Below are 26309 nucleotides of genomic sequence, written 5' to 3' on the forward strand. Positions count from 1 at the left end.
TTGCTTATTTTCTATCTGTAAAACCTAAATAAAGTTTCTCTTCTCAATACAGTATTTAGGCCCCTTCTTCTGTTATACCTTCTTCTGCTAACCTACATGGAGATCCTTCAAATAACTAAAATATTTGCAAAATATTTACAATAAGTCTGAATGCAGGAAAAGGGGTATATGATTTTCACTGAAAGATATATTGAGTATTTAAAGTATAAAGAGAGTGTTTTATTTGTAATGAAGTTTCCATGATATAAATATTTTTTGTTGAATAGTATATGCTACAATCTTCTTTTAAAAAATTTTCAGAACCTCTTTATAATGGAAGAGTAGGGGTTTACACAGAGAATGTCTTTTTTTAAATTTTTTATCTCTTACATACATGACAATAGTGGAATGCATTACAATCATAATTATCCATTCACAGCACAATTTTTTGTAACTCTATATATAAAGTATGTTCATGCCAAATTATACCATTATACATGAGCACTCATTATTATTATTATTTTTTAATTACAATTCTTAACACACTTTTATACCACAATTTATCATGTTTCTGTTTGTATATAAGGTATGTTGACACCAAATTTTCATCTTCATACATGTATTTTGTATAATGATGAGGGTCTCCTTCCACCATCCATGCTACTCCCTTTCTCCCTCTCTTTCCCTCCCATCCCTATTCTCTATCTAGAGGTAATCTTCCTCCCATGCTCCCTCTGTACCCCATTTTGAGTCACCCCCCTTATATCAGAGAAGACGTTCGGCATTTGTTTTTTTGGGGGGATTGGCTAACTTCACTTAGCATAATCTGTTCTAATGCCATCCATTTCCCTGCAAATGCCAGTATATGCTACAATCTTAAAGATAACTATGTTTCTTGGAATATTTCCTATATATTTCTAGAAAGCACTTGCTATTTAAAACCCACAGGAAAAATTATTAGACAAGGGCAAATGATATTGTGCTAATGAGTTACAAGAAGTATCTTTATTTTATTTTATTTTTTGATATTTAATTGATTCTATTTTTTAAATACATGACAGTGGAATGCATTACAATTCTTATTACACAGAGAGCACATTTTTTCATATCTCTGTATATAAAATTATGTTCACAACAATTTATGTCTTCAGACATGTACTTTGGATAATGATGTCTATCACTTTCCACCATCATTGCTAACCCAATGTCCCCTCCCTTCCCCTACCAACCCTCTGCCTATCTAGAGTTTGTCTATTCTTTCCATGCTCCCCCTCCTTACCCCATTATGGGTCAGTCACCTGATATCAGAGAAAAAATTTGGCATTTGTTTTTTTGGGATTGGCTAACTTCACTTAGCATTAGGTTTTATGTTTATGTGACTGTTTTAACAGTTTAGTTTTGGTGATGTGTATAATAGCTCAACATTTTCATTGACATTAGATTTATGTTTCTCCTTTGTCGGTTAAACAGAATGCTTATTCTTTACAGAACTAGTTTTGAATAATTTATAAAATACTCATTGCAACTACTGTTAAAAAATTTCCCCTTGTAGTTCAAAATTAACTTTTAAAATGTTTCTATGATAAACTTGCTGATAATAAATATTTTTTATCTAACTTATAACCAATAGTGATTTAATCTTTTTGGCTTATAAATAGTGCTATGGTTTTGTTATAAGTTTGAATTTGTCTTCCTGTGCTTCATGTGTTGAAAGCCTGGTGGTCCTCAGTGTGTAGTGGAATATGTTAGAACTTTGAAGAGTTGGACCTTAGTGGGAGGTCTTTGCGTCATTGGAGGCATGCCAATGGAAGTGATTATGACAGCACAGCTTCTCTGGCATCTTGTTTTGAGATATGATCACTTTCTCCCAAATGGATTTTAGTCATTGTGGTGGCATACACCTTTATGGCATCTTTAGTTCACAGGCTTAACAATGTAGCCATATGGCCTTGAACTTTGAGTATCCAAAACTGTAAGCTAAATGAACCTCTTTTCTTTTAAAAATTAGATTGTCTCAGGTATTTCATTAGAGTAAAAATTTAGATTAATACACATGTAAACCACCTTATTGAAAATACCAAATAAATGTCTATGAGGATACACATATTTCTGTGTTTTTTTGTTTGTTTGTTTGCTTGTTTGTTTTGGTACTGGGGATTGAATTCAGGAGCACTTGACCACTGAGCCACATCCCAAGACCTATTTTGTATTTTTTTGGGAGACAGGGTCTCACTGAGTTGCTTAACACATTGCTTTTGCTAATACCGGCTTTGAACTAGCTGATCTTCCTGCCTTAGCCTCCCAAGCTGATGGGAGCTGGGATTACAGGCATACACCACTCACTTGGCTACATCTGTATAATTTTTATGATTGAGTTATAAAATATATATCACTAAGGTATACCAATATTAAATGCATAAACAGGTAAATGAAATTTTATATATGCCTATGTTATTGCGATTTATTAAAAAAAAGATAGCAAATATGACACTACTACAGAAATCTCCTAATTCTGATTTTCCAATCTATATTACTCCTTAGCATAACAAATATTCTGATTTTACTTTCATAAATTATATTTCCCGGTTTTCTTTTATATAAATGAAATTAATTCCTATGCACATTTTTATATCTCTTTTTTACTAGAAATTCTAATGTTTACATTTATATCAGTGATTGGTTCTTTTTCATTATTCTGTGACATTTAGTTAATATAGCATATTCTATTTACTCATTATTTTGTTAATGGCTACTTGATATAGTTTCTGGTTTTCTAACTTTTGGTTGTGACAAAACTTATAAACTAAAAAAAGTATTTCTTTGACAAACATAAGCACTCATTTCTGTTAAATATATTCACAAAATACACAAATACTGAACTGTTAAGCTATTTGAGATGTTAGGTAATAGTCCTCATCCAGTTTATTTTACTTGTGGTTTTCCTTTTAGGTATGTAGAAGTTGTATGTGATAAAATATATATCTGAATGTATATAACAGATTCCTTCAATAAGTATAAGGAGCAAATTTAAATGGATAATTATTGTGTGTAACTTTAATTTGCATTGTTTTTGATTTTAATCAAATATAGTAATGGCAATTTCTAAATAAAATATAAGCACATCAGTTCGGTGATGTTTATGTATATTGTAAGGATTCTGGCTGTGGAAATGTGCAGGACAGCCTTCCTCTGGTGAGCTAAGTACCTCAGATCAAGGTTGAGAAGACATAGCACATGTATTATCTTAGTAGGTCCTGGGAGAAACTGTAAAATGTTCCAAGTATGGAAAACAGGGTGCCTGTTACCCCTGGGAGTAGCTGGTCTAGTGATTCTCCTCAACCTCTGTCGGAGGGAGGTCTGACAGTTCTATAAGATTAAAACTATTTTCATGAGTCATAACATTAATAAGTTAAAAGAAAACTAAGTAGATGCAGGAAAAGCATAAGAATATTTAATAAAGCTAGAGGTTACAATAGAATTCAACCTATACACAGATTTATGTGAAGACCTGATAGCCATCTTAATACTTATTGAGAAACTAATGTTCCACTTTTACCTTCAGAAGCCACCCACCAATCCCGAACAAAGTACTCCTTTTGGCCATGGATGCACAATTTTGCTTTACCTCCACAAGACCTTAGCTATTACATAAGGCTTAAAACTATTAACTTCCAGGCCCTGCAGTACTATGAGCTGAAATTTTAGTCCCTATTTTGCTTATTATCTCTAAATCAGAATATTTCTGTTTTTGCTCTTATGAGGTTATATAAGTTATATTAATGCCATAACAAAATTTTTAGTAATAAAAAATTAATAATATAAAAAATAGGCCCAAATGTTCACCATGTTGGCTTAGGAAATGACTTCCTTAATAAGACTAATAAAGCAGAAGAAGTAAAATCAAGAATCAATAAATGGGATAGAATCAAATTAAAAAGCTTCTTCTCAGTAAAAGAAACAATCAGGAGTGTGAACAGAGAGCCTATGAATGAGAGAAAATCTTTTCCACATGCAACTCAGATAGAGCATCAATCTCCAGGGTATATAAAGAACTCAAAAAACTTAATACCCTGAAACTAAATAACCCAAATAATAAATGGGCTAAGGAACTGAATAGACACTTCACAGAAGAAGAAATATAATTGATCAATAAATATATGGAAAAATGTCCAACATCACTAGCAATTAGATAAATGAAAATCAAAACTATACTAAGATTTCATTTCACTTCAGTCAGAATGGCAATTTTTAAGAATGCAAGCAACAATAAATGTTGGTGAGGGTGTGGGGGAAAAAGATACACTCACATGTTGCTGGTGGGGCTGCAAATTGGTGTAACCGTTATGGAAAGAAGTTATTGAGATTCCTCAGGAAACTTAGACTGGAATCACCATTTGACACAGCTATCCCTCTCCTTGGTTTATACCCAAAGGACTTAAAATCAGCATACTACAGTGATGCAGCCACATCAATGTTTATAGCAGCTCAATTCACAATAGCTAAACTATGAAACCAACCTAGGTGTTCTTCAGCAGATGAATGGATAAAGAAATTGTGGTATATATACACAGCAGAATATTACTCAGCCTTAAAGAAGAATGAAATGGTGACATTTTCCAGTAAATGGATGGAGGTGAAGAATATCATGCTAAGTGAAATAATCCAATCCCAAAGAACAAAAGGTCAAATGTTTTCTCTTATATTCAGATGCTAATTCATAATAAGGAGGCAGGTGCAGCTAGGGGAGAATAGAGTTACTTTGGATTAGACAGAGGGGAGTAAAGGGAGGGGAGTAAGTCTGGAGTAAGAATGATAGTATAATGAATTGGACATTATTACCCTATGTCCATATATGATTATATGACTGGTGTAACTCTAAAACATGTACAACCAGAAGAATAGAAGTTATATTCCATTTATCTATGATGTATCAAAATGCATTCTACTGTCATGTATGAATAATTAGAACAGATTTTAGAAAAAAAATAATAATGTAAATATAGCAAATTCCCGAATTTTTATGTATTAAATCTTCAGGGTTTTAAAAAAAAACAACATTTTTTTCTTTTGGTACCAGGTAATGAACTTAGGGGAACTCAACAACCAAGTCACATCCCTAGCCCTACTTTGTATTTTAGAGACAGGGTCTCATTGAGTTGCTTAGCACCTCACCATTGCTAAGGCTGGCTTTGAACTTATGATCCTCCTGCCTCAGCCTCCCGAGCTGCTGAGATTACAGGTGGTGCCACCATGCCCAGCTTGTTCCTAAAATTTTCCCATTCATTTCTTTTTGCCTCAACCAGAGGGAGGTCTTATTTACTTATGTGCTAGAGTTTAGGATTCATTCAGCAGAAGCTAACTATACTGTGTATACACTAAGTGCATCTTTCAAGGTTCTCCAGAGAAGAATAGCAAATATTATGTGTACATGTATAAAAACAGAATTATTTTACTTGGTGGTATTATGAATTATAGAATATCCAAAATCTATAGGATGGGCCAGCTGGCTGGGTACCAGGGCAGAGTTAATGCTATACATTAAGTGTGAGGTCTGTTTCAGTTGGAGACCCAGGGAAAACTAATGCTGAAGTTCAGGTGTGAAGGCTGTGTGCTAGTAGAATTCCCTTTTACTCGGGGAAGTCAAGTTTTGTTCTCATGGGTATATAACTCATTGGATAAGGCCCCCTTTATTATTATGTAGCATAACCTTCTTTTATCTAAGCCACCAATTTAAATGTTCATCTCATCCACAAATGCCTTCCCAGAAACAACCTGAATAATATTTGACTACATATCTGTGGCTTAGTCAATTTGACACAATTAATCATCACAAGCCTATCTCTTGTCAGCTTGATAGAAATACCCTGAAATAAAGGCAAGAAAAAGTTTACACTTCTGCCTAATATGAAATAATAGTCCTATGTACAAACACAAGTACACTAACCCTTTCCCCAGAAGAAAATTACCAGCCTCTGGTTAAGGTTGTTCTTCTCTTTGGTACAGTATAACTCACTACGATGTAAAGTAACCAATATTGAAATATTGATACAAATGTCATATAACCAATGCTATATGAAAAAGGAATAAAAAATTAAAACCAAAAATATTATATACTTATGTATAACAAGATGATGTAGAAAATCTCATGAAAAATTTAATTCTTTTTTTTCTATAATTATTCACATGGCTACTGCTGGCATTTTTAACTATCTTCTTCCACTACCTATTCCAAATTCCTCTTTCCAGTAGCAAGCACTTTAGCTGATCATGATTATTTGGTTGATTGGGTGATTTTAGCTTTTGTTCCTAAAGCACCTGGACCATTAATAAATGTTTCTAGATTAGTTTGTTTTAATTTTCTACTGAGGGTGATCACAGGATATGTAATACTAAGGGGATACCTTCAGGGAGCATTATATTCCAGGTGTACTCTTTTTTTACTGTGTTGACTGAGGTTATTGATCCAGATTGCAAAAGGGAACACAGTAATTCCCTTCTTTGCCTTTATTCAAGCGCACGAAGAATCCAAAGTTGCTGGCTGATAGTCTTAATGTCCTGTTCAGTGGGATCATTGCTGTATATCCTGGTGGAAACATTCCTTCCTTTAGACTTTTAAGCAAGCAGAGCATAAGGTCATGGATCCAGTAGGCACATATTTTGGTAATGGATCACTGAGGGTAGTGGTGAATACTGCCACTTTTATTTCTTTATCACCAAATTCTGAACTGATTTTTCATACTATCTTCCTAAAATTTCTTTTTGCTTCTGTAACAAAGCACTGCACATCTTTTGGGTTAAGCACTAATAAGTGCCTTGGAAAGCTTGTAGTGAGATAAGAAGATACTAAGAAATGTTATAATGAAGGAAATTGAGAGGGAAAGCTGACCACATAAAATTTAAAGAAGTTCAGTATTGCTTCACCTATTCAGAACTAAAAGTTTAAAGACCAAAAGGTGACCTAAAATAATTTTGTAGTTTGTGCCAATGAGAGCCACCTTTCTGGTTTTAACCAAAGACTACATTCCTGGATGAGAAAGAAAATAAAATAAGTATAAATTGCTCAATCCACCAAAACAGTAAAATTCACATGTATTAAAATTCTGTCAATTTTAAGGTGAGTCTAGTTTTGCATTAAAGACTTTCTTTCTATGATCATCAAAATACTACCTTATGTATCCCTCAAAGCTGCAGTACCAGCTGTGACCAAGTGCTGAAGTTTGTTGAACATACAGGTCTGTACAATCTGTTCATTTAAGACACACAGCTTGCCTTGCTCAAATTTGCACCTGTTACAAACATTTCCCTACCTGCACACACCTGCTGTGACAGCTGCATCATGTGGTTAGTTCTTTCCATGGGTAATTTTGGTCCCCAAATACCATTCTTTCTGCCAATTTCTCAGTTTCCTTGCCAAAGCTCCACGCGTTAGAGTCTGAAGGTGATAATATTGCACATATGCCTAAAATACAAGTTTTCAAAGAGTAGGTACATACAAAATCAGATAGGGATAAATATATAAAATGTTATGTCATACTATGCTGTTATGTTATTACAAGATGTGGTAGCTTGTGCTTAAGACCAAAATGGTCTTTTTATTTCATCTTTCACCACCAGTCTAGACCTTTGCACTAACTGAAGAAGTTGGTAGTTTTCCAGCCAGTTTTACAAAGGTTTGAAATCTTCTTTGGAGAGAATTGTTAAAGATGTACAGCAAAAGAAAGCCTTTATTTTATTGGTGATGATATAGATTACTAAGACCATTTTGAAAAATTATTTTTCTTACAACAGTCATTCACATTGCTAACATTATGAGAGAATGTTTTAGCAAAATTATGCACATACATACACTCAAGTACTTACATGTATACTCATACATACCTCTCAGCAATTATGTGGGGAAAGGTAACAATGATATTCCCTAAATTAGAAATTTGCTTTGATATGTAATGGCTTATATTGTAATTTTCGGGTAACAGATATAAAATATATAACAATGTTCATTTTGTACTACGTAACATGTATGTGTTGTTCTTAGACCCACCAACTATATATTTATAAAGTTTACTTGCACAGATTTGTGCAATCTACTTTGGGATCAGCATGCTTTAATTCTGATAAATGACTCAAGTTCTAAATATTATATAATGACTTGAACATACCATACAAGCATCAGGTCTGCAAAAACAAGCAAGATTTAGATATTGTTTTCAAGAAGAAATTTATTTATTGAGATCAGAGGTGTGTGTGGGGGGAATGGATTTGAAAACACGTGAAATAAAGTTCCAAAGATGCTATTTAATGAGTGTGTGTAGAATATACTATGATAGAAGAAGAGGCAGGAACAATTTTCATTTGAGTTTTTGGTCAGGAATTCCTTTTAAAATGTAGTATCACTTGAATAGAGTTTCAAACCAGAAGTTGATTTTCTTGGGCCAACAGATATAGAAAAAGATTTCCAGGAATGAAATTAAATAAAACAAAGACTCTAGTGCATTTAAATAATCAAAATCTCTGAGGACTGTATTTATGGAAAGACAAAGTGTTTTAAGGAAAAAAGAACTAAAGCATAGCCAAACAATTCCCATTTCCTTAATATAAGAAGGAAGAATAACATGCTATGGAAAACTGGCTTAACTTGAATTTCATATTTAATTGTATATATTAACAGCAAATGAAAATTCATCCATACAAATAGTTTTTGGAGTGGGAAGGTAGATCTATATGTATTAACATTGGGTAAATTTAATATGGCAAGAGAAAAAAATCTCATAATTTTATAGTCATTTAAATCAGATACCCTTCAGTTTAATTTCAAACCCACTTCAAATTTCATGCTTTCTAGCTGAAACTGTTGCCTGTTTGCAGGAAATACTTTTCTTAGTATTATGCCTATAATATCACCATTGAGGCTAAACTTGGCACTTGGTAATAAGCTATTAGTGTTTAGCATATCTAGCCAGCTCTACGAGCTAACATTATTTTCATAGGAGCAAAATTAAAATTTTAATATGAGTATTTCATGTGTTATCTATACATTCACCAGTATATATTTATACTTTATGGTTAGGTGAGAGAAAACATATAATTTTATATCCCAGAATACTCATTATATACTAGAGTATTTAACAAATTCAAACATTATACAAGCTTGATGTAGAGTCATAATGGAATCTTTGATCAGAATAGAGACTGGGTCTCACAGAGCTCACACACTTAGATTTATCAGCTTATATAGTATTTATAAAGTTGATTAAAGAAGTTTGATTTTCTGGTTTCCATTTGCATAATTCAGTGTGTCTCTGAAAAAAGTTATCAATTGGAATGAGCACTAGGGCTGTGAGAAACATCAGTAGTGAGAAATGAACATAGGTGAGACTAAATATTTATTGTAAAAGACCTTACCAGCACAGTGGTGCACATCTGCAATCACAGCAACTCAGCTGAGGAAGGAGGATCACAAATTTATGCCAGCCTTAGCAATTTAGCATGGCCTTAAGCAATTAGCAAGACCCTGTCTCAAAAAATAGATAGATAGATAGATAAATAAATAAATAAATAAATAAAAAGTAAAAAGTAAAAAAAATTAAAAAGGACTGAGAATGTGGCTCAGTGGTTAAGCACTCTTGCATTCAATTCCTGGTGCCTAAATAAATAAATAAATCAAAACCAAATTGTAGTAAACACACATGTGCGCTCTCTCTCTCTCTCTCTCTCTCTCATACGTGCGCAGACACACACACACACACAAATGCTGCATCAATTATAATGATTCTAGAGCATAAGAGTAGGAGAATTGTGTTAAATAGTTCATGTTTGCTATAGCAATGCACTAAGGAAGCACTCTGATTAATTTATTTTCTAAATTGCAACCAGAATAAAATATTCAAAGATGTAGTTTACTATACTTCGCAGCTTAACATTTTTCAATAACTTTCCATAGTTCTTAGAAGTCAATCTTTCCTATTCAGACGCTTTTCTTCTTTTTAGTGAGACATTTTGCCTCTCTGCTTCATTCAGTGAATCCCAGCATGTCAATTCCTCAGGGGTCTTCCAGAGTCCCGCTAGAGAGTTCTCCCTATTGTACAATCTTTTCTACTTTTAAATATTAATCAATTGTAGATATGTGTTCAATGACAATCTTTCTACTGAGACTATAAATTCCCTGAGGTGAAAGACATGATTCCTTTTTAAAAATTTGTAAGTGGTACACATAATTTGTACATAGATAATAAGCCCAGTATGACAATTTGATACATCTATGAAATAATCAAATCAGGGTTATTAGCATTTCCATATTCCTTATACTGCTGATTATCAGTGATGAGTTCTCTTCCTCACATGTTGAAGTTCGAACATTAGAGAAGCATGCTCAGGCAAGCATATAAAGCTGTGTTTATCTAAAAAGTAGTAAAGCAGATTTCTGGGAGGGAGAAGTGGGCAAGAGATCCTATCCTGATATCCCAAGAAGTGAGAGCTTCTGCCTCTTTTATATATTTTAGTCTTTCTTTGTTCTCTTTCCCCTATCTCTCCTTCACGCATACTGACTAGACCCAGGGGATGGCCCAGGTAGGATAGCGGAAAGGTGAGAAATAGATGGGCAGGGGAAGGGCCAAATGGAGTGATCTAGGTAGGAAGCAGCCCAGGAGACATTAATCACAAACATTTACAACTCCCTGTAGGGAGGGGCAATTCCTGGGAGAGGTTATCTTAGGTACAGGTTGGAACAGGGGCAGGTTATCTTGATAAGGTACAGGAAGGGCTCTGGGCTCTGATGACATTAACATTTCAATTCCTCAGTACAATTCCTCCAACTTCCAGGACCCAAACTGACCTCCATTCTCTCAATCCGACCCCATTGCCACCACCTCCCAGTAGCATCACAGACTTGAGAACAGGCATTTCCAATGATTTGGGGATCATTTAAGAGCCAAACCATAACAAGGATTGTTGGGTCTTCTGTGTATATGGGTTTTAGGTATTCAAATTATAAACTTAGTATATTTTACTTTCCTAACAAAATTTATCTTGTGATGAGACATATATAAAATTCAAGGATTAGAGTTAAATGATTTGAACAGTTTTCTAGAAGTTTGAGTCCATGGGATTGGTAAAGATGTCTGTTTTAACAAAGAAAAAGAATATTCTTATGGAAGAGATAAGTAAAGAAAACAGATGAAGGAGAGTGTGAATGGAAAGGGAGGTGATATAAAAACAGGAAAATAGGAAGGATATAAAACTCTAGTAAATATCTAGGCTATGTAGATTTCCAGATGGTAGTAATGAGAAGGAAAACTAGGGAAATATTTAATAAATTATTTCCATTAAATGTGGTATTTAAGTTTTTAAAAAGTTTATTTTATGATAGGGAAAAGTTTATTCATTGGTTTTCTATATAATTTTCTTAGTCTAAAATCATCTTGTAAATCCATATGCAGAAATACTTATTTTTGTGTGCAAATACTTACTTGTTTTTGACATAGTTCCTGATGCATAATGGAAAATTTAACATAAATGATTGCCTGAAAAGCTGATTAATCACACTAGTAGAATTAAGGTGCTATTGCAGATTGAGTAGGAAAAGTTCTGGGTAGGAAAATTCCAGTGGCCTAGAATCTTACTACTCTGGGAATGGTTCCAAAGCTGATCCAAACGTTGGTTACTAAAATCCAGAAAGGATAGTCTGATTTTTTTCCTCACTAATGACAAATTATCACCTCTCCCAATTATCTATTCTTTTCATTCATTCTTCACCATGATTTTGGCCTTTATTTCCTTGATCACTTTATAAGTTTTCTTTGCATACATTATTAGATTATGTTATTATTTTACATCATTATTTTATTTATTATTTTAAAATTATGTTTGACCCTTCCTCCTGTTTCTACTAAGTATGGAAAATACACTATTTTTAATGTCTTGTGATTTAAGCTTTTAAAGTGTCAATATGCATAAAAGATGGAAAATGATAAAAGCAGTATTTCTTTTAAAAATGAACTTTGCTGTAATTTTATTGCATATATTTCTAGAATGATTGTCTGCCTAATTCCCTCTAAGTAAATATGTATTATTCATAGAGTGCCAGAAAAATATAAAATTAACAAAATGATGCCTTTATATTTGTCCTGAATAAAAATATTTAAGAAGATGATTTCAGTCATTTAAGAGTAAATGTATGTGGTATACAGGTGATTAAAATATTTTAAATTTCTTCAATACCAGACTTTGACTTTATGTATTTTTTGATAGTTCCTTTTCATAAAAGCTTTGCTAAATCTTAATTAAAAGTAAAATATTTGCATGCACATACTGACATCTAGTGGCTCCTCTATATTATTATTTCTATATGTAAACTGAAGGAAAATAAAATCACTACAATAAAAACAAAGTTCCATTTAAATGTATTAAAATAATAAAAATGGGTTTCCCTTTATATTTTTAGGAAACTAAATATAAGAAATATTTTTTCTAAGAACAAGAAAACTGTGAACAATTTTTTTAGACTCTTAGTAAATTTGTTATGAATTGTGTTTTCAGTTTATGGAAACATATGCAACCCATTGCATCCTAGAGTCTAACAACAATGTTTGCAGACTGTAGATGCTTTGCTTTTATGGTATTTATATAAATTGTACCTAATATCTATATCTTTTTAAAAATTTTATTTTGACACAGGGTGTCACTAATTTGCCCAGGCTGGACTCAGCTTCCAGAGTAGTTGGGGTTACAGGCATGAGCCACTGTGCCTGACTATGTTCACTCCATTTATTTATTTATTTGTTTGTTTGTTTTTGGTACTGGGGATTGAACTCAAGGGCACTTGACCACTGTCCACATCCCTAGCCCTATTTTGTACTGTAATTTAGAGACAGGGTCTCACTGAGTAGCCTAGCACCCCACCATTGCTAGGGCTGGCTTTGAACTCACCATCATCCTATCTCAGTATAGCAGTATACCGCACCCAGCTTATATCTATATTTTGATAGCTAAAATTGTCACAGGGTTGAAACAACTTTACAATAAGGGAATTGAGAAAATGTAAATGCTACATGTTTAGCAATGTTTTACTAAATTAGGAATATCCTGAGAGTTGGGAAGAAATTAGAGGAGAGAGTTTCACTAAAGTACAATATCCTAAAAGTGTGGGTACATCTTTTATCTTTGAAGTAGACTGTGCAAAGCAATGCACTTCATCTCTGTTTCATCAGGATCTAAAGTAGCCCCCAAAATAAACCAAGCAAACAAACAAACAAAAAACAAATAGTAAACACAATATGCTCAAAAATGTTGTGTAACCACATCTTTGAAATATGAGATAACAAGGATTTATTAGTCTAAAGGCTGAATCTTAAGCTTATATGACAGAGTATACTTATGTCTTCTTATGAAATAATTCATGTATGGCTACTCCTGAGGTGCTAGACTCACATTTTCTAGGTGTGAAGTTCTCACATTCTCTAGGTGATAGAGTTGGGATTTTGTGGTGTCCCCCAGAAGCTCATGTGTGACATAATACAAGAATGTTCAGAGATCAAATGATTAGATTAAGAGAGCTGTGACCTAATCATTGGATTAATTCACTTGAGTGGGTTAACTGAATAGTACCTGTAGGCAGGTAGGATGTAGCTGGAGAAAGTAGGTCACTGAGGGTATGTATGACTTTGGGATTTTATTCTGGACCTGGTAAGTGGAGCTCCCTTTCTGCTTCTACGTTGTCATGAATTGAGTAGCTTTCCTTTGCCAGACCATTCCACCATATTGTTCTGACTCACATCAGGACCAGATCAATGGAATTGACAGACCGTGGACTAACCCTATGAAACTGTGAGCCAACATAAATTTTTCCTCTTTTAAGAAGTTCTTGTGAGGTGTTTTGGTCACAGCGACACAAACAAAGCTATTAAAATGGTAGGCAAGCAGTCATCAGAGACAGTCTAGCTTACACATGCCATAACACTCCTTGATCTTGTGTGTTTATCACATCCCTGTTTGTGGTTTCTGAAAAAGAGATCTTGAAATTCAAGTTGTATTTTATGACTGTTTTCAAATATGAATAGATCTTATGCTGTGGTGTCTTTCTCACAGATGACAATGATTTTTTTTTTCAGACTGTAATAAACCTTGAACTTTGTCCAAGTCTGACCCAAAGCTTGACCAAGATTACTTTTTAAGAGTCTGAAAAAATAAACACATTCAAGAACCATTTATTGAAATCCACCCCTATAATATGTCTTGATTTTACCTTACCTAGGTATAGAGCCAATGAATATCTATATGTTCTTAATATCTGTTTTTCTTTTTTCTTTTTTTATTGGTTGTTCAAAACATTACATAGCTCTTGACATATCATATTTCATACATTAGATTCAAGTTTAATATCTGTTTTTCAATTGTCAATTCAAATTAATCACTTAGTCTTTAAACATCTTTTAAAGTGCATTTCCATATGATTCTTGATATTTGTTTTGAATATATTCCTTATCATTCTGTTGCTTTTGTCTCCTCCTCCTTTTCTTATCTGTGTCTGACCATCTCTGATTTTGTAGCTTTTCTTTCTAATTTCCTAATCTATGTGATAGACATCGAGGCTAAGAAAATGATATCTGATACATCTGCCATGACTGCTATCTTAACATGATCTTATTCAGCAACAAAAATCACCATACAGTTTATGTATACTTATTTTATATGTGGATAAAAAATTACATGAAAACAGATTAAGTAATTTGTCCAAAGTTATTTGGAAAGTACACAGAGCTAGAGTTATCCCTTAATTCATTGGTCTGGTAGTCTTTCCCTATTTTTACCTTTAGTTCCTAATTAGTCCACCATTGTGCAATCATAATCTAACCATGTTTACACTTCTGAAAATTATTTCCAGTCACAATTTTAAGTTGAGACTTGTGATGATTCCTATCTTAGTGATGGTGAAATTGAATCTTTTTGTTTACATATTCCCTGATTTTAAATTCACCTTCCTCAAATGAACTATAAGTTTTCAAGTGGGATAGATACTTTTGTGTTTGTGTATGCTGGGGCTCTATCCTGTGGCCTTTCACGTGCCAGGTGAATGCTACACCATGGTACTACATTCTCAGCCTGAGATGGACACTTGAATAAGACTTTATCCTTTCAAATGTTTGTGTTTACTTGTTTCCCCAAAGAAATGTTTCTTTCTCTTATGGCAAATCTGAAAATACGGCAGGATGTTGAAGTAGTTGTAACTCAGATGGAAGGGAGTCAAGAGGCAAAAATGTCATTTTTTTGTAGCTTTTCTATTGCATCAACAATACTGTTTCTGAAAGCTTAGATTCTCTACATCTTTCAGCTTTTAAATTCAGTGGTCCTTATAGTTGAAAATGTTTAGTTAAATTTTCACCTTTATTTTTTGAAATTTTATTTGTTTTACTTTTTATTTTTTTTTTGGGGGGGGGTACCCAGGATTGAACTCAGGGGCACTGAATCACTGAGCCACATCCCCAGCCCTATTTTGTATTTTATTTAGAGGCAGGGTCTCACTGAATTTTTCACTTTTGCTGAGGCTGGCTTTGAACTTGCGATCCTCCTATCTCAGCCTCCCAAGCCACTGGTTTTACAGGTGTATGCCACCATGCCCAGCCTCACCTTTAATTTAATTACTTTTCTTATTCTTATTGATTCCACCAAATTTGTGGTAGCTGCTCACTTTTGCCACTGTTTGTGCTAGGAGCTTGAAGATCACAGGTAAAAGCAATAACTCTTAATCTTGTGCAGCTCAGTATAGTTCAGTAAATCTCTCTTCCTTGAAAGTTTCCACTCAGCTTTCTGCACAGAAAAAAAAACTATTCCTATTTTTTTTCTCCATTTTTGAGAGGTCCTAATCTCTTTGATTTTCTAGCCTCCCTCTTGAGATCCATCTAAAAATTTGATTCCTCAAACACTACGTTTTTTTCTTCACTTATACTACCTTTGGGTAATTTCATTGACTTTTCTTGTTTCAACTGTTAATTATATCACTTGTTCTTCCAAATTTGTTTGTCTTCCTACAAGCTAGGATTAATTAATCCAACTGTTTTCGTGCTGTGCAAACATAGGCAACACACAAGAGCTTCAAAAAAATGTCAAAATTGAACAAATATTCTACTCCCAAGGTTTATTTTTAAAAAAATTTTCTCTCTCTGTGCACAGTATTGATTTTGGTTTATTAAACTAACCAAGGGTCTCAAACTTCTTAGAACCTAGGGTCCTAATTTCTTATTCTTTCTACTTATCCTCTGTAATAATTAACCACCAACTTCCCTGATTTTATTCTCCATATATTTTTGCAGTTAATCCATCCCTTGCATTGATATTACCTTTGCCCTCTTTCAGAACCTTATTCTTTAAAAGTAAAAACAATGTAATAACCATATTTGATTTTTTTGTGTCCTTGTCTCATTCTCTTTTCATCTGTCCTTCTTGTGCATGTCAGAACAACATATCAAATGGAATTTTAAGCAATTACCTAAATATTTTTTTGGAGCTCAAGTTCATATTTATTTGTAATCAATTGGTCTAATGTTAGAAATAAGCAACCTATGAGCTGAATATAGCCCATAACCCCAAGTTTATGTTTTTCTTAGCCTTCATGATATTTAAAACCAAGACATTTCCCGTAAGTATACATTTTGGCTTCTTTTGGTAGGGATGCGCCTGTCTATATTCCTGTTCCTGCAGCCCCCAGTATACCTTGTTCCTTAGCTGCCTGGCTCCTGGAGGCACTGGAGTTCATGATCTCTGGGTTGGAGGCTGCAGGGAGAGCAGGAGAGACTATGTCCACTCCCTTGACTAAGACGTGGCACTTGGCTGTCTCCAGCAGAAGACTGCTGTCCCTGAGCTCAGTTTCCTCTTTGGGAGGGATTCCTCATGTAGGACACTGACCATGGTCCCTGAGGCTACAACTGAAAAGGTACTAAACTCCAACTTGAGAGGACCTTCAGTCTCTCTTCTTCTATTTCTTCTTTTTGGTGCTCTGGTCAGTGCTGACTCTCGTTCTTTCCTCCCTGAGTTGCTGCAGCCTCCTCTTCTTACCTCTGTTCTCTCTTTCCTCAGTCCTGCCATTGTCACCTTCACAGCTTACATCCGAGAACACCTCCTCTTTCCTGCACTGCTGTCTTTTCTTCTTGCTTCTGCTGCTTCTGTTACTACATGTCGTGCTTTCTGCTTCCCTGGCTGCACCCTCTAAAGCAGTCTCCTCCCCTTCCCCATCAGCCATGCTCAAGTCCTCCTCAGGCTGCTGCCTTTTCTTGTCTCTGCGGCAGGGGTCCGTGTGCGCTCTGCTCTCACCTCCTTTCTCCCAGTACCACTTGCAGGATCCTTCCCTCTTCCTTCTCCACCCAACACCACTGTCTCTTCCTCCCTCTCCTACCCTTCATGGTGTTGCTTCTTCTTTTTCTTCCTTTTCTTAAGAGATGGATGGACTTGCTCTCTGCTCCTGAGTTCCTCAAGCCCACTGGTTCCCGCAGCCTCATCCTCTTCACTCCCTACAGCTGTTCCCCCTCCCTCATCTCTTCTTGATGTCTCTTTTCTTTTTTTGCTTTTCCTGATGCTGTGCTCAGTGTGTTCTGGGTGCTCCTTATCCACACTCTTCTCAGTTGCTCTAGGCTCTTTCTGTTTCCTTTTCTTTTTTTGGAGGGTGGGGGGCTGGCTTTCAGACGGTGGCTGAGAGCCTCAGAGACCTGGCCTTTAAGATGAGTCAGGAAGGCCTGCTCCTGGGCCTCTAGTCGGGCAAGCTTGGCCTTCATTGTGATCCCAAGACCTGCAGCCTTGTGTGCTGTTCGCCCCTCGCAGGCCTGGAGCAGCATCTTATTAGTCAGGATCTTTGGAGGCCTGGGCTCCTGGCTGTCATCACTGCAGCTCTCCAAGTTTCTGTCTGGCTTCTCTCCACCTGAAGTCAGCGTGACTGTCCTAGGCAGGAATTTGCCACCCCCCCAACTTGCTCCTTGCAGAGCCACAGGAGTGGGGGCCTGCATACTTCAACCTGGCAGAAGGTGGAGTGCAGCGGCTGGAAGTAAGCAACCTTGGGCTCATAGCTGGCTTCATGAACTTCTGATACAGCATGTTAGGCTTGGGATGATTATGAGTGGTCTCCTTGAAAAGGCGTCTATCTGCACTTGGTCCCCACGAGTATCTTGCTTCAGAGTCACCTTGATGGCCTGGGTGATGCCATTCTCCTTCCGGCCTAGTCCTTTGCCTTGAGTCCGTCCATGCTTTAGCTGCTGCTCCTCAGCAAACTTCATCCCATGACTCTTGACCTCTGTGGTGATGCTCATGGTGGGCAAAGAGGCTCGGCTTTCACCAGAGGAGGAGAAACGACATCATCCTTTTAAGAGGAAAGAAGAAAATACCCATAGCAGCCACGAACCCTACTACGGCTGCTCTTGTAAGAATTCTCTTTCTTGAGCCCCTCATTGAGAGGTACTCTCCTCGGAAACATGTGCCACGCCTGATTCGGGCGCCACCATCTTCCCAGAAATCGCCTTACCTAAATATTTTCAAAGGCTTCTCGTTTTGGAGATGAACCCCAATCTCCTTAATCAGATATGTATAATGTAGACTCTTACAAACTAGTGCCTGGTATTGTGCACTCTGTTGAAGCTGGAAGGTTATTAGTGTCATATACATATCATCTGCATCCCAGGTGCAAACTGGATGCTTCCCAGGGTCCTTGCTGCTGGCAGCTGGAAGTTTGGCCCCAGCAAACTTCCAGCTGCCAGCACTTGCTGCACATGTCTCACTTCTGTCCATAAGTTAACATATTTAGCAGCAAGCCTAAGCTGATATGCCATATTTGGCTGAGGTTTATCTTCTGTAATTTCTTAATACTGTCTGTGTATTACTACTGACCATCCACAATACATCAAAATTAATATCTGACTTCATCCCCATGCTTTCCTTATCTATTGCTAATAGACTGTGGAATATGTGAAGACTGGAACATCCAGTACAAAAGCGTTGTGGCCCATGCAAGGTAAGTGAGCAAATATTCCAGGAATAAGAAATTGCAAATCACAAAAGTGCATTCTAGGTAATACTTTATTACAAATACATTTTAAACATCAGTTTGGTTATGCCATCTCCCTGCTCAAAACCTTGCACGAGTGTGTTACTATACTTAAATTGTGTCATGTAAAGCTCTCTTTTCTCCTGTGTTAAGAGTTGATCCTTCTGTACCTTTGCCTAAAATCATCTCCCAGATCTTGCTTGGCTTACTTCTTCTTTTCTTTATGATTTTTGTCCAAATCAAAGAAGTTTTTACTGACCTAGGTCACATTCTATTTTTTTCCTTGCCTCATTTTGTTCAAAGCTTAATGCAACCTGATATATATTAAATATATATATATATATATATATATATATATATATATATATATATATAGTTCATTTTATTTATTTGTGCTTCACCCTGGGTTCACCATACTATAAGTTCCAAAAATTTAGGATTTTAAGTAAGATATTTACTGTTATATCAATAGCATTCAGTTTTATGGAATTATTGTGATAAATGGATGAAAAAAATAGATACAAATTTGTTTAGTTTTTTTTCCTGGTTTTAATGAAATGTATAATTTTTGAAACATTGCTTAGAGAAAATATCTCTAGAAAGGCCAATAAATTCACCTTGATGACAGTATGTAAAGTGATGGTGTTTACAGATAGGGAAGTGCTGCTTGGAGCATCTGTCTTGATTTGCCAATGTCTTAAACTGACACATGGGAGTGTTTTTCCTACTTAGTGAATAACAAGGTTGTGTAGAGATTTGGGTATAGGCTGAAATTGTTAATACAACAAAGAATTGCTAAAGGTTCTTGTGCACAAGAAATAGTGTATGTTCTTCTAAGATTTATCATGATTGGAAAGGCAGGATGTATATACAAAAATGAGTGAAAAATGAATGAACTCTTACTGAGCACTCAGTACATGATAAATGAAGTGCACTGGGATTCATCTATTGATTACATACAAATCTTGCTGGGGATTATTTCCCATGTTATCATAGATTGTATAAAATAATTACAGAAAAATGAATATAAATAGAGATTTAAGGGAAACCGTATCCCTAAATCAATGAGTTTTACAGAAAAATATTAATTATAAAATAATATGTTAAAATTATCCCTGCTATTAGAATTCATTTGTTAAATTTTAATTGTATGTGGACAATTAGAAGGTGATTCTATCTAGATGAATAATCAAGATCTGCACAAAACTGGTAAACAAAATCAGATCATCATTTATTTCAATTCTTTCTGTGCATGCTTTTGAATCATGAAGATAGTGATCTTGTGTCCAAAGAGATATGGAAATAATATTAATTGAAAAATTTTAAACATAGCATGCATTTGAATAAATTAATAAAACTATACAAAACTTCTCTTTGTCATTAAATGAGTCATTTATATATGAAATAATATTTATAATATAATTTTAGAGAAGGTACAGTATTGCTTTCTTATTTTAAGGGAGGATACTCTGAAGTACCCATACAATTTGGAGATTCCAGGTTTAATAGAAGTATTAATGAAGTATGCATTTAGTAGCTATTCGACTATTGTTTAGAGGTTAATATCAGTACCAATGCAATATTCCCAATCTATTTTACAAAGTTAATACTCTCCCTGTAAGTAGTATTTCTTTATCCAGTGTATCTGGGGATTGCTCAAGTTAAGTTTTCTTTATTTTAAAGTGATCATATGAAAGAAAATTTATTTTAAATCTTTAGGAGTGGCTCCTTTCCAGCATTATGATTCACATTGAAAACTAAGCATTTTTATTACCCTGAAAGCACAAATTTTTGGAATCCTCTTTGTTTCAAGTCTAGCTACATATGATTCAAAGTCGACTGGTAAGGACTGCTTCTGTGCATAAGGGTAGGACTGTTTGAATCTTCTCACTCCCTGATAGTTAGGATTAAAACCAAATCTGTAGAGGCTATTACTGCTGCTGCAAGTGCAGGGATGTGGAAGTGCAAATAGAGATGTGGGTAATACACAGATAAACAGCTGCCATGGAGAATGAATGCAGTAGAGAAGCCAAAGTGAATGCCTGACACTTCCTTGCTCTGCTAGGGAGAAAAATGATTTTCAACAAGTTGAGTTTGCTTGCTGTGGCTTAGGGATGTAATTCCAAGGAAAACAGCAGGCCACATAAGATGCTGACATCTAGAAATGGGGCTGGAGAATTGTGCTATACTTTGTGTCCACAACCAACTGGCTCAGTGAGTCACTGGAGAATAGCAGTTCAGCATGTTTTACTAAATCCTATTCTGCATATGCCTGCATTTTAAAGTAGGTGAAAATTGTGCATCTCTTAGAAACATGCATTTTTGTCTTCTCCCCAGTTTAATCCCTGCTCGGGAATTCACATAGCTATTATTTAGATTAATGTATTTCTGCTCTGCTCAGTCACCCTTCCCATGTCCAGCTGCTTCAACAAAATGATCAATTTTGTGTGGAAGCTAGATAATGAAAAGAACAAAATTTAAGTTATTTTTGGCTCTTTGAAATGTAGTGTAGTTAATTTGAATGATTGCAAAAAATAAATTGTTAACATGACTTTAAAATCCTAATTATCCAGGTTATTCCTGATTTGGCTCTGTCAGCATGAGGTAAAGTTATTAGTTTCTTAATAGAAAGCTAATCTCTTAGCTATATTGCATTCAATATTTTTATTGCATGAAAAAATAGATTCAATTATCTTTACTATTTTTATTTATTTATTATTATTTATATTATTTTTTTTCAGGTGAGGTCATATAACATAAATTCCTAAATAACTATTAGTAAACTCATCATTTAGATGGTTCAGAGAAAAAATGATCATTTTCTCTTTTGGAACAGGAAATATTTTGTTAACTCATTAAATAATACACGTATACATATAAAATTTATATATATTAATGTGCCCTTAATTTTAGAGTTTTCTAGAACTCTAAAGTCTTATATGCAATATACTGTACTCTGTGTTTTACATGTATTATCTCCTTAAATCTTCTCGTTAACTCTATTATGAGGGAAAAATTTAATGTGGGATCTGTGGCAAAGAATCACCAAAGTAATGCACTTCTTCTGTGATGAAAACATAAGCCTAATGTTATGCATTCCAAATAGAAAGTTGATATATGACACATATGATCTGCATTTTCATAAAGAATTTGAGAAAAGATGTATTTCCTTATTGGTGATGTTTCAGACATTTCATAACTGAGATGTTCCAAGAGAAGAAATCTTCATGCAACTTCAAAAACAAAATAGTTTTGTTCACCTCTCTGTGAACTCCTCATCATATACATGATACTAGGTTAACACTCAAAAGTCAACTCATGTAAAATAGCCAATGCTAAAAATCATGGCTGTATTCATCAACCAACATTTAGTGGCATTTTAAAGATTGTAACTACATCATATATGCTTCTAAACTACTTTTTAATATAAAATTTAAAATATTTCCCCAATATTAGCATTTCTTCTGCACTCTCTTCATTTACATGCCAGACCACAGATTGATTACATTTTCTTTGTCACTACCACACGTCTTCATTTTTTCTCTTGGCTTGCATTTCTTAAAATCAAAACTATCAGTATAGTCATCTACACAGTGACCTAAACTAAAACCAAACCAAACCAAACAAAAAAAATGGGACTTATTTTCAACCAGTCCTTTTCCTATTTCTTCATTCACTTAATTATATAAACCTATAATTCCTTTTCCAGTACTTAAAAATGAATTTCCTTTGTTTTTCCTCCAAACTCACTGATGTTTTAATTGATGTCCTATCACTTAAGATCCAATATCTTCCTTGTCACGTGCAATTACCGTTTTGCTCATGTTAATTACACAAGTAACATAGTTGAAAACTGTGTTTAGTAGGTTATTGCTGTACCAAGTTGCATGTGATCATTTGTTGTCAATTTCTTATAAATATTTCTCAGATGTGTTTTATTGCTTTCAACTAAGTTCTGAACAAACATTTAGTGGAGCTTGCTTCTCACCTGTTTTAAGATGCAGAGGTAGGTCTGCATTTGGAAGCTTGCATTCCAGCTGTAGGAGTGCAGTCTCCTTTGTGAATGACAGCATTTGCGATTTAAGTCCATCTGGAATACCTCAAGCATTCAATTCATTTATTAACTTATTACCAAGCTTGGCATATGAATTCTCAGACTTTCAGTGAGGCAGGAATTTAAATGAAATTAGATAAACAGACTTTAATAGAACAGTATGTGTATTAGAGATATTGAAAAGAGTTTCCTGTTTTTCATTTTTAGGAGTACCTGTCTATTTATCTCTTTGATGCCAGATTAGTATTAATTAGCTTTACCCTAAATTTGCAATAGATTTTTAAGACTACTGTAGATAAAAAGAAATGAAATAACTCTTGTGGCCAGAAGAGGGAGATCTTGTAAAAATATTTGAAGCACAAGTTTAAAATGATTTTTGATTTGCACTTAATTCAGTTAAAAAGAAAATTATTCAAGTTTCTGAAGTTAACATTTTCTGTAATTAGATGAGTGCATTTTGTAAACTACTTCTGGGGAAAGTGGAACTAGCAATTTATGTTTATATATATATATATATATATGTATATATATACATAATATTCAAAGTATATGCTATATCAAGAATTAATTAAAATACTAATTTTTAAAATTGATAAAACATAAAATGGTAAAAATAAGAGAAAATTATTAGTAGTAAATAGTTTGTCTTATTTATAAGATTGTTGTTCATTCCTTTAAATAAATTTTTGTCCTTTATACCATGAATACTACAATTAGAAATCTAAATATGACACAATGACATAGAAAAGAACAAATAAACATTGATTATTTATCAGTAAGAATAATTTTAGCATTGATTGTATATTGCTAAGAATCAAATGTGTGTGGTAGTCCAAATTTATACACACATATAAGTATTTGAGCTACTGTATATATTCTCCTCTCTCCGTGCATTTCTATCTGTCCATCTGTCTCTGTTTCTCTGTCTTACATGTGTGTAATGTATGTATGCATATATATTTGTATTATAATATGTAACCATTTAGTTTTACTCCTCTCTTAGTTATAAAATATATAAAAAACAACCACAGATGGGGCACTAATTGTGCCACCTGGAGGGTTTCACTTGATGAATTTGTGATATGATATGAGGAGAAGTTTGTCACTGATTATTATTAATTTTCTCCTCAATGAATTAAGAACCTAGAAATTGACATTTGTTTTGAGTACCACCAGTAACACTTGCACATCTCCATAGGCACTTCCAAAATGCATGTCCTCTTTTTTAATGAAAGCTGCATTGTTAAAGAATATTAGTATTTTCATCAAATATATGATCAGCTATTGCCATATATATATATATATAAAATTCAGCTTGATGGATAGACTCACATATATATGTATATACACACATATACATATGAGTTCATTCATCAATCAAAATGATAGATAAGTATAAACATATAAATATGTATATATGTTTATTTTTTAAGCTGAATGATAATATTTTCTTGCTTGAGTTATTAGATCTGGCCCTATGGGCTCTTCTGTATTTTTGAACTAGCATGCTACCTTCCTCCCAATCCTGAACTAGTACCTGGAACTCCAGAGCAAGATCTTGAGTACTTGCTGTCATGAACAAACTTCTTCATAGTCATCCAAACTGGAGAAGTTGCAGATGTTAGTTTGCTTATAATACTTGAATACTTTGAGTAGTTGGTGCAGGAATCTGTTTTTAATATTTATAAATTAAACACTGATTTAAGTCGGTGTAGTTCTGGAATCAATGTAACTTTTCTTCCACCTACCTAAAAAATTAGCCTTCTCTACTGGGGAAGCAATGTATTGAAATCTTGTTTACAAAGATTATTGGAGCTGACAATAGATCTCTTGGTGTAATTTAATCTAAAAATACACAACTTTACATTGCTAAAACATTTCTTCAACTTCTTCTAAAAATGATTTGTATATTTTTCTAATGTTAAATGTTCTTGAATTTGAATGGCTCTCTTTATTTTCCATGTCACATTGTTTATTTTTCAAGGTAAAACAGTAAAAAATTACTTCTGTGGAAAAATTCACCAGAATACAGAAAAGTAAAATATAAAAATGAATATCTTGGACATCAAATGTGGGTTACTTGTCTGCAATCCATGTCTCTGGCATGCAGAAAGGTTAGTAGGGGGAACACACAACAGGATGCCATTGATACATAGGTATCATATGTAAAATAATATGACACACTGAGTGTGTTAAATACATATGCAATCAAAGTATAAAAGCATATATGAGATTAATAAGCAACATAATATGAGTTTTCTACTGAAACAAAAATTCTAACTCTATATTAGGTAACATTTAAGTTAGGAAGTAAATGCAGAGGTATTTAGAGTGCTTTCTACCTAGTTGTGTCTTAAATGTTACATAATAAATATAATTAAGCATGTATAATGTTGAGACAATATTTTCTTCGTGTTTTGCAGTTGTCCTAGTTTTGCATGTAAGATTTGCTTTTCCATTTTAAAGACCCATTTAAACAGATCTGCAGGACAAGATAAAGGACACCAACCTGTAACCTAAGAATTACATCTCTTTCTATACTTTTTTTTTTTTTTTTAGTTGTAGATGGACACAATACCTTTATTTTGTTTATGTGGTGCTGGGGATCGAACCCAGTGCCTCATGCATGCTATGCAAGCACTCTACCACTGAGCCACAACCCCAGCCCTATACTTTCTTTTTGAAAATAAGGAAAAACAATACAAAGGATGGAAGAATAGCAGAATTTTTATCATTCCATTGTAGAAGAAAATATGTAATGTTACTTTTTAAAAATTGTACTTTCTTTGTCTCTAGGCATTTTAAAGAATATGATTCAAACCATCTTACACAGCCATCTGCTTCAATACCTCTGTCTAGCATTGCCAGAAAAAAAAAATCAACCATTTGATTGTCCCTAAGAACATATTAAATTGGGATCTCTTTGTTTTGAAAATATATATTATCATGCAGATTCAATAGACTTCATTGGAACCCCTAATAACCATTGGTATTTTCTTCTTAAGAAATTGTATTTTGTTTCTTTCCTCAGCCCATTATCCTATTTATGATTTCAGGGGCTATATAGCTTCCCCTGGTTAGGGAATGTATGGATGCCAGTTCAAGTCTAGTAACTTGTAAGTTTTTGTGTATGCTTCAATGTGTGTCTAACTTAGCCTAATAATTTGTTGAAGTAAATTCTGCTTTTCTGATGGCCCCTGCTTCTTTCTTATTGGCTACTTTTGGCATGCACTGTAATTTTTATTCTATAGTCACTAC

The 26309-nt window shown here is 34.2% G+C and overlaps 1 pseudogene; it reads right to left on the reverse strand.

Annotated features, from left to right (window-relative positions):
• Positions 1-16930: 16930 nt before the first annotated feature.
• On the reverse strand, positions 16931-18278 carry LOC124108094 (G patch domain-containing protein 4-like; annotated as a pseudogene).
• Between the last annotated feature and the right edge of the window lie 8031 nt (positions 18279-26309).

This window comes from Marmota monax, unplaced genomic scaffold (assembly GCF_021218885.2).
Source record: "Marmota monax isolate L192 unplaced genomic scaffold, Marmota_monax_Labrador192_F-V1.1 WCK01_AAM20220418_F8-fsc00049, whole genome shotgun sequence".
NCBI classification, from domain to species: Eukaryota; Metazoa; Chordata; class Mammalia; order Rodentia; family Sciuridae; genus Marmota; species Marmota monax.